This window comes from Nomascus leucogenys, chromosome 5 (genome assembly GCF_006542625.1).
Source record: "Nomascus leucogenys isolate Asia chromosome 5, Asia_NLE_v1, whole genome shotgun sequence".
Classification (NCBI taxonomy): domain Eukaryota; kingdom Metazoa; phylum Chordata; class Mammalia; order Primates; family Hylobatidae; genus Nomascus; species Nomascus leucogenys.
The window spans coordinates 64,082,680-64,091,968 of record NC_044385.1 but is presented as its reverse complement, the minus strand read 5'-3'; the positions used below and the strand labels follow the sequence as shown (position 1 = coordinate 64,091,968).

The 9,289-nt window shown below is 51.5% G+C and overlaps 1 non-coding gene across 1 annotated transcript; it reads left to right on the top strand.

Annotated features, from left to right (window-relative positions):
• The first annotated feature begins 8,130 nt into the window (after positions 1–8,130).
• Positions 8,131–8,230, top strand: LOC115835324. The gene has a single exon (XR_004030311.1). It is a non-coding gene; the product is annotated as a small nucleolar RNA U13 (small nucleolar RNA).
• The last annotated feature ends 1,059 nt before the right edge of the window (positions 8,231–9,289 follow it).

Genomic DNA, 9,289 nt, shown 5'->3' with positions numbered 1-9,289 from the left:
ATGCCCGCCCGCCTGCCCTCCCTCTCTCTTTCTTTCTTTTTTGAGACTGAGTCTCGCTCTGTTGCCCAGGTTGGTGTGCAGTGGCACAGTGCACAGATCACAGTAGTGTGATCTCGGCTCACTGCAGCCTCTGCCTCCCGGGTTCAAGCGATTCTTGTGCCTCAGCCTCCCTAGTAGCTGGGATTACAGGCATGAGCCACCACATCTGGCTAATTTTTGTATTTTTAGTAGAGACGGGGTTTCACCATGTTGGCCAGGCTGGTCTCCAACTCCTGACCTCAGGTGATCCACCCCCTTCGGCCTCCCAAGGTGCTGGGATTACAGGCTTGACCCACTGCGCCCGGCCTTACGCTGTCATTTCTATTGAAGTCATTAGAAGCAAGTCACTAAGTGCTTCCCACAGTCAAGCAGAGGGGAAATGGGCAGTAAAAATTAAATGGAAAAGTACCAGAGAATATGTGGACATACGTTAAAACTGTCACAGGCAGAAAGGAGAAAAAAAATAAGCAAAATAAAAAAAAAAAAAAAAACAAAACACTGCGGGCGCCAGGCGGGCTGAGGCGCGGCGGGCGGTGCAGTGAGCGAGGAGATAGGATGCAAGACTCGTCACCCGGTGCTCGGTGTTGCCCGGGCTGGAGTGCGGTGGCGTGGTCTGGGCTCGTGGCAGCCTCCGCCTCCCAGCCGCCTGCCTTGGCCTACCAGGGTGCTGGGATTGCAGCCCCTGCCCGGCCACCGCCCCGTCTGGGAGGTGGGGAGCGTCTCTGCCCGGCCGCCCATCGTCTGGGAGGTGAGGAGCGCCTCTGCCCGGCCACCCATCGTCTGGGAGGTGAGGAGCGCCTCTGCCTGGCCACCCATCGTCTGGGAGGTGAGGAGCGCTTCTGCCCGGCCACCCATCGTCTGGGAAGTGAGGAGCGCCTCTGCCTGGCCGCCCCGTCTGGGAAGAAGTGAGGAGCGCCTCTGCCCGGCCACCCCGTCTGGGAAGTGAGGAGCGCCTCTGCCCGGCCGCCCCGTCTGGGAAGAAGTGAGGAGCGCCTCTGCCCGGCCGCCCCGTCTGGGAAGTGAAGAGCGCCTCTGCCCGGCCGCCCCATCCGGGAAGAAGTGAGGAGCGCCTCTGCCCTGCCGCCCTGTCCGGGAAGAAGTGAGGAGCCCCTCTGTCCGGCCGCCCCGTCTGGGAAGTGAGGAGCGCCTCTGCCCGGCCACCCATCGTCTGGGAAGTGAGGAGCGCCTCTGCCCGGGCGCCCCGTCTGGGAAGTGAGGAGCGCCTCTGCCGGCCACCCATCGTCTGGGAAGTGAGGAGCGCCTCTGCCCGGCCGCCCGTCTGGGAAGTGAGGAGCACCTCTGCCCGGCCACCCATCGTCTGGGAAGTGAGGAGCGCCTCTGCCCGGCCGCCCGTCTGGGAAGTGAGGAGCGCCTCTGCCCGCCGCCCCGTCTGGGAAGTGAGGAGCGCCTCTGCCGCCACCCACCGTCTGCGAAGTGAGGAGCGCCTCTGCCCGGCCACCCACCGTCTGGGAAGTGAGGAGCGCCTCTGCCCGGCCGCCCCGTCTGGGAAGTGAGGAGCACCTCTGCCCGGCCCCCGTCTGGGAAGTGAGGAGCGCCTCTGCCCGGCCGCCCCGTCTGGAAGTGAGGAGCCCTCTGCCCGGCCCCCCGTCTGGGAAGTGAGAGCGCCTCTGCCCGGCCACCCACCGTCTGCGAAATGAGGAGCGCCTCTGCCCGGCCACCCACCGTCTGGGAAGTGAGGAGCGCTCTGCCGGCCGCCCCGTCTGGGAAGTGAGGAGCGCCTCTGCCCGGCCACCCACGTCTGGGAAGTGAGGAGTGCCTCTGCCCGGCCGCCCTGTCTGGGAAGTGAGGAGCGCCTCTGCCCGGCCACCCATCGTCTGGGAAGTGAGGAGCACCTCTGCCCGGCCGCCCCGTCTGGGAAGTGAGGAGCGCCTCTGCCCGGCCACCCACCGTCTGGGAAGTGAGGAGCGCCTCTGCCCGGCCCCCCGTCTGGGAAGTGAGGAGCGCCTCTGCCCGGCCCCCCCGTCTGGGAAGTGAGGAGCGCCTCTGCCCGGCCACCCACCGTCTGGGAAGTGAGGAGCGCCTCTGCCGGCCACCCACCGTCTGGGAAGTGAGGAGCGCCTCTGCCCGGCCACCCACCGTCTGGGAAGTGAGGAGCGCCTCTGCCCGGCCGCCCCGTCTGGGAAGTGAGGAGCGCCTCTGCCCGGCCACCCATCGTCTGGGAAGTGAGGAGCGCCTCTGCCCGGCCGCCCTGTCTGGGAAATGAGGAGAGCCTCTGCCCGGCCACCCATTGTCTGGGAAGTGAGGAGTGCCTCTGCCTGGCCACCCACCCTCTGGGAAGTGAGGAGCACCTCTGCCCGGCCGCCCCGTCTGGGAAGTGAGGAGAGCCTCTCCCCGGCCACCCACCGTCTGGGAAGTGAGGAGCGCCTCTGCCCGGCCACCCACCGTCTGGGAAGTGAGGAGCGCCTCTGCCCGGCCGCCCCGTCTGGGAAGTGAGGAGCGCCTCTGCCCGGCCACCCACCGTTTGGGAAGTGAGGAGCGCCTCTGCCCGGCCACCCACCGTCTGGGAAGTGAGGAGCGCCTCTGCCCGGCCACCCCCTCTGGGAAGTGAGGAGCGCCTCTGCCCGGCCGCCCCGTCTGGGAAGTGAGGAGCGCCTCTGCCCGGCCACCCATCGTCTGGGAAGTGAGGAGCGCCTCTGCCCGGCCACCCATCGTCTGGGAAGTGAGGAGCACCTCTGCCCAGCCGCCCCGTCCAGGAGGAAGTGAGGAGCGCCTCTGCCCGGCCGCCCAGTCCGGGAAGAAGTGAGGAGCGCCTCTGCCCGGCCACCCCATCCGGGAAGAAGTGAGGAGCGCCTCTGCCCGGCCGCCCCATCTGGGAAGTGAGGAGCGCCTCTGCCCGGCCGCCCCGTCCGGGAAGAAGTGAGGAGCGCCTCTGCCCGGCCGCCCCATCTGGGAATTGAGGAGAGCCTCTGCCCGGCCACCTATCGTCTGGGAAGTGAGGAGCGCCTCTGCCCGGCCGCCCGTCTGGGAAGTGAGGAGCGCCTCTGCCCGGCCTCCCATCGTCTGGGAAGTGAGGAGCGCCTCTGCCCGGCCACCCATCGTCTGGGAAGTGAGGGGCGCCTCTGCCCGACCACTTATCGTCTGGGAAGAAGTGAGGAGCGTCTCTGCCTGGCCGCCCCGTCTGGGAGGTGAGGAGCGCCTCTGCCCGGCCGCCCCGTGTCTGGGAAGAAGTGAGGAGCTCCTCTGCCTGGCCGCTCCGTCTGGGAGGTCTACCACGGAGGCCAGAAGCAATGTGGGGGCTGGACGTGGTGGCTCACGCCTGTGGTCCCGGCACTCTGGGGGGCGAGGCGGGTTGATCACTTTGGGCTAGGAGTTCGAGACCAGTCTGGCCAACTTGGCGAAACATGAAAAATACAACAGACAAACCAACCAACCAACCAACTCAGTGACAACAAAACAGGTCTACCCTGGAGTCATACTCTAATTTTTTCTATTTTCCTCCCTTTCTGATCCTTTATCCCACTTTCTTTTTCTTCCTCTTCCTACTCCCTCTTCTTTGTCAAATAGAGGATTGAGTTATTATCACTGATCCATATAAAGTCCCTCTCTCATTTATTTTAACTCCCACCCCCATTCTATCCCGACTTCCATGTGTAACTCCTAATATTTGATACGCATTTTTTTTGTATGTATTTTAGAAATTTATTTTTTGTGTGCAAAAAAAAAAAAAAAAAAATCTGAAAAAAAAAAATAGAAAACAAAATAAAATGCTAAAAACGAATATGAATAGACATTATGCTTGCCTATTGAAAGAGAAATACTTGAAGATTGGATTTTTTAAAATGGTAGCAATGTATGGTTTATGATATGCTGCAAATTATAATAACACAGAAAGTAAAGAGATAAAAAATGTATGCTAGACAAATATTAAGCAGAAGAAAGTGAAACAACAATAATATATAAAATAGACATTTCTGCAAAATGCATTACTAGGCAAAAGAAAGATTACTTATTGATAAAAAAGAACAATTAACTAGAAAATTCTAAGGGTTTTGTTTTTATTTTATTTTTATTTTTATTTTCATTGATAGAGCATGGGGTCATGCTCTATCGCCCAGGCTGGAGTGCAGTAGCCAACTCCTGGGCTCAAGCAATCTGGGACTACAAGCACATGCCACCATGCCCAGCTCAGTTTAGAAACTGCATGCACCTTACATATGGAATCATTCATAACTATATGGTGAAATTGAAAAATCCATAATTATGCTACACTTTCATAAAATCACGCAGAAAAAAATCTGTTTAGCACATATATGGCTTTAATTTATACTAAATGTAAAAAATTGATCTGCATCCAATAATGAGGAAATGACTAATTTTTCAATATGTGAAACATTTACACAAACTGAATACTAACCGGATCATAAGGGATTTCTCAACAAATATTAAAGAATGGATCATGTACACATGGCATTCCCTGACTACAGTGCACAAAGGAAAGTTAGTAATAAAAAATCAGAGGCCGGGCGCGGTGGCTCAAGCCTGTAATCCCAGCACTTTGGGAGGCCGAGGCGGGCGGATCACGAGGTCAGGAGATCAAGACCATCCTGGCTAACACAGTGAAACCCCGTCTCTACTAAAAATACAAAAAATTAGCCGGGTGTGTTGGCGGGCGCCTGTAGTCCCAGCTACTGGGGAGGCTGAGGCAGGAGAATGGCGTGAACCCGGGAGGCGGAGCTTGCAGTGAGCTGAGATCGCGCCACTGCACTCCAGCCTGGGGCACAGAGCAAGACTCCGTCTCAAAAAAATATATAAAATAAAATAAAATGAAAAAAAATAAAAAATCAGAGAGTAACATTTGGAGAAATTTTAAAATGCACATGTGTAGAAAATTTTAAGCAGACTCATATATTTATTATTATTATTATTATTTTATTTTTATTTTTTGAGATGGTCTCACTCTGTTACCCTGGCTGGGGTGCAGTGGTATAATCACAGCTCATTGCATCCTTGACCTCCTGGGTTCAGGTGATCCTCCCACCTCAGCCTCTAGAGTAGCTGGGATTACAGGTGTAAGCCACCATGTCTGGCTGTTTTTTTTTTTTTTTTTTTTTTTTTAATAAAAACGAGGTTTTGCCATGTTGCCCAGGCTGGCTGTGAACTCCTGAACTCAAGTGATCCACAGTGCCCATCCTCTGATTTGTTTATTAATTTTAAAAGTGGACTCCATGGCTAGGCACGGTGGCTCATGCCTGTAATCCCAGCACTTGGGAAGCTGAGGCGGACAGATCAGTTGAGGCCAGGAGTTCAAGACCAGCCTGACCAACATGGTGAAACTCTGTCTCTACTAAAAATACAAAAATTAGCCAGGCATGGTGGTGGGTGCCTGTAATCCTAGGTACTTGGGAGGCTGAGGCAAGAGAATCGCTTGAACCCAGGAGGTGGAGGTTGCAGTGAGCGGAGATTGGGCCACTGCACTTGAGCCTGGGCAACAGAGTGAGACCCCATCTCAAAAATAAAAAATAAAAAAGTGGACTTCAAAACAATTCAAGGTCAAAGGAGAAATTTCAAACTTACAGAGTTGTATTTAAGACAATACGAATAATTATGTCTACCCTTTCATTCAGATTCTCTGATCACTAACATTTTGTTACATCTGCTTTAAAATCCCTTTTATAGACCAGGCGCGGTTGCTCATGACTGTAATCCCAGCACTTTGGGAGGCTGAGTCGGGTAGATCACTTGAGGCCAGAAGTTTGAGACCAGCCTGGTCAATATGACGAAACCCCCTCTCTACCTAAAATACAAAAATTAGCTGGGCATGGTGGTGCATGCCTGGAATCCCAGCTATTTGGGAGGCTGAGGCATAAGAATCACTTGAACCCAGGAGGCCAGAGGTTGCAGTGAGCCGAGATCACACCACTGCACTCCAGCCTGGGTAACAGAGTGAGACTCTACCTCAAAAAAAAAAAAAAAAAAATCCCTTTTATAGGCCCATACTTAATTTTGGAGATAGTTTCAGGCATAATGTCTCTTTATCTTTAAATCCTCAGCATGTATTAAAGAACAAGAGCATTGCAGCCATAATGGCAGAGCAAGTATCACTCATACTGATAGAATAATATTATCTAGTATTCAGACTGTATCAATGGCCCCAATATTTTCCATTGTGGATGATCCTCCTCCCCTGACCAGGATCTGGGCCAGGAACAGGCGTTGCATTTACTTGCCATGTCTCTTAGGTCTCCTTCAATCTGGAATGGCCCCTCGGCCTTTCCTTCTCTCATGACACTGACAGTTTTGAAGAGCCCAGGCCAGTGGTTTCCAGACAGAGTCAATTTTATGTATGTATGTATGTATGTATGTATTTATTTATTGAGGCAGAGTCTTGCTCTGTCGCCCAGGCTGGAGTGCAGTGGCGTGATCTCGCCTCACTGCAACCTCTGCCTCCCAGGTTCAAGCGATTCTCCTGCCTCAGCCTCCTGAATAGCTGTGATTACAGGCACGTGTCACCACACCCAGCTAATTTTTGTATTTTTAGTAGAGACGGGGTTTTGCCATGTTGGTCAGGCTAGTCTCGAACTCCTGACCTTGTGATCCACCCACCTTGGCCTCTCAAAGTGTTGGGATTACAGGCGTGAGCCACCACGCCCAGCCCAGAGTCGATTTTAAACACGTTTCTCTGATGATGCTGTTGTCCTCTCCAGTTTGAGAACCACCACATCAGAGGTGTCTTCCTGTCTGAACCATTCTTTCCTGTTGCTCTCAGGAAGGCAGAAAGGTACAGCTGGGCTCACCCCATACTCATCTGGGCCTCCCACACCCAACCCATGTCTGGCACCCAGTAGGTACTCAATAAAAACTTGACTTGGTTGTTATGTAGACCAGGGTTCCAGCCCATCTGTGCCACAGAGTGCATTGGGCAAGGACTTCACCTCTCCAGGATCACTTCTCCCATCTGTAAATCCTGGTTTGGGGGTGAAAAGTGGGTGGGACTAGGGGATTTTTAAAGGCTCTTGCAACTTTGGTTGTTGCTTCTCAAAAGGACCTCTTTCCTCCCACTCCAGGAGCTGGATTAAGTGTCTTAGGTCTCCCAAGTCAGTGACTCATTCATCAAATACTTATGAATCACCTATGAGGCAGAACCTGGGACTTGATTTTCTTTATTTCTTTTTCTTTTTCTTTTTGAGACAGAGTCTTGCTCCGTTGCCGAGGCTGGAGTGCAGTAGCGTGATCACAGCTCACTGCAACCTCAAACTCCTGAACTCAAGGGATCCTCCCACCTCAGTCTCCTAAGTGGCTGGGACTTCAGGTGTGCACCACCACACCCAGCTAATATTTATTTATGTATTTATTTATTTTTAGAGATGGAGGGTCTCACTATGTTGCCCAGGCTGGTCTCTAATTCCTGGGCTCGGGAGATCCTCCCACTTCAGCTTTTCAAGTAGCTGGGATTAGAGATGTGATCCACATTGCCCGGCTCATTCCAATCTTCACTTCCATGGTCACATTGCTTTCTCCTCTTCTGGATGTTAAATCTCCCTTGGCATCCCTCTTGTAGGAATATATGTGATTGCTTTTAGAGCCCATCCTGATTATTCCACACTTTCCCTAACTCATAATCCTTAATTTAATCATATTTGCAAATGTTTGCCATGTAAGAAAACATATACAGATTTTAGGGATTAGGACCTGATAGCTTTGGGGTCCATTATTCAGCCAACTACAGCTAGTGACAGCTATTAAATTTGGCTCCAAATAAACATATGAAACAATACTCATCATCACTAATAATCAGAGAAACACAAATTAACATCATAATGTGATACCAGTCAGAATGGCTATTATTAAAAAGTCAAAATATAACAGATGTGGGTGAGGCTATGGAAAAAAGGGAACACTCATACACTGTTGGTGGGAATGTAAATTAGTTCAGCCCCTGTGGAAAGTAGTTTGATTTCTCAAAGAACTAAAAATAGAATTGCCACCTGAGCCAGCAGTCCCATTACTGGGTATATACCCAAAGGAAAATAAATTGTTCTACCAAAAAGACATCTGCACTAGTATGTTCATCACAGCAAAGTTATCAGCCTAGGTGCCCTCTACCAGCAGATTGGATAGAGAAAATCTGGGATCCTTTTGAAGTTCATGAGTGTGAGAACTGGGTGTTCACCCACATGTGTGAGATGTGCCACCCACAAACCTTGTTATGACATCGGCACATTACCAGAAAAAAAAAAAGAAAATCTGGTACATATGCACCATGGAATATTATGCAGCCATAAAAAATAATGACACTATTGCCGGGCGCAGCGGCTCACACATGTAATCCCAGCACTTTGGGAGGCCGAGGCGGGCAGATCACAAGGTCAAGAGATGGAGACCATCCTGGCCAATATGGTGAAACCTTGTCTCTACTAAAAATACAAAAATTAGCTGGGTGTGGAGGTGGGCGCCTGTAGTGCCAGCTATTCGGGAGGCTGAGGCAGGAGAATCGCTTGAACTTGGGAGGCACAGCTTGTAGTGAGCCGAGATCATGCCACTGCACTCCAGCCTGGTGACAGAGCAAGACTCCATAGCAAAAAAAAAAAAAATTATGTTATTGTTTCCTTCGCAGCAACATGGAAGCAGCTGGAGGCCATTATCCTAGATGAATTAACACCGAAACAGAAAACCAAATACTGCGTGTTCTCACTTATATATGAGAGCTAAACACTGAGTACACATGGATATAAAGATAGGAACAATAGACACTGGGGACTCTAAAAAGCGGGGAGGAAAAGAGGGGAAAAGGGTTGAAAAACTACCTAGTACATACTATGTTCACTATTTGGGTGACGTGAAGGTTCAATAGAAGCTCAAAACTTCAGCATCACACAAAATATCCATGAAACAACCCTAAACATGTACCCACTGAATCTGAAATTAAATAAAGTTGGCTCCAATGTCCTTTTCTCTTAAATTTTTTTTTTTTTTTTTTTTTTTTTTTTGTGATGGAGTCTTGCTCTTGTCGCCCAGGCTGGAGTGCAATGGTGCAATCTTGGCTCACTGCAATCTCCGCCTCCCGGGTTCACGCCATTCTCCTGCCTCAGCCTCCCGAGTAGCTGGGATTACAGGCACCCACCACCATGCCCCACTAATTTTTGTGTTTTTAGTGGAGACGGAGTTTCACCATTTTGGTCAGGCTGGTCTCAAACTCCTGACCTCAAGTGATCCGCCTGCCTCGACCTCCCAAAGTGCTAGGATTACAGGCATGAGCTACCTCGCCTGGCCTAAAATTTTTCAAAAAGTG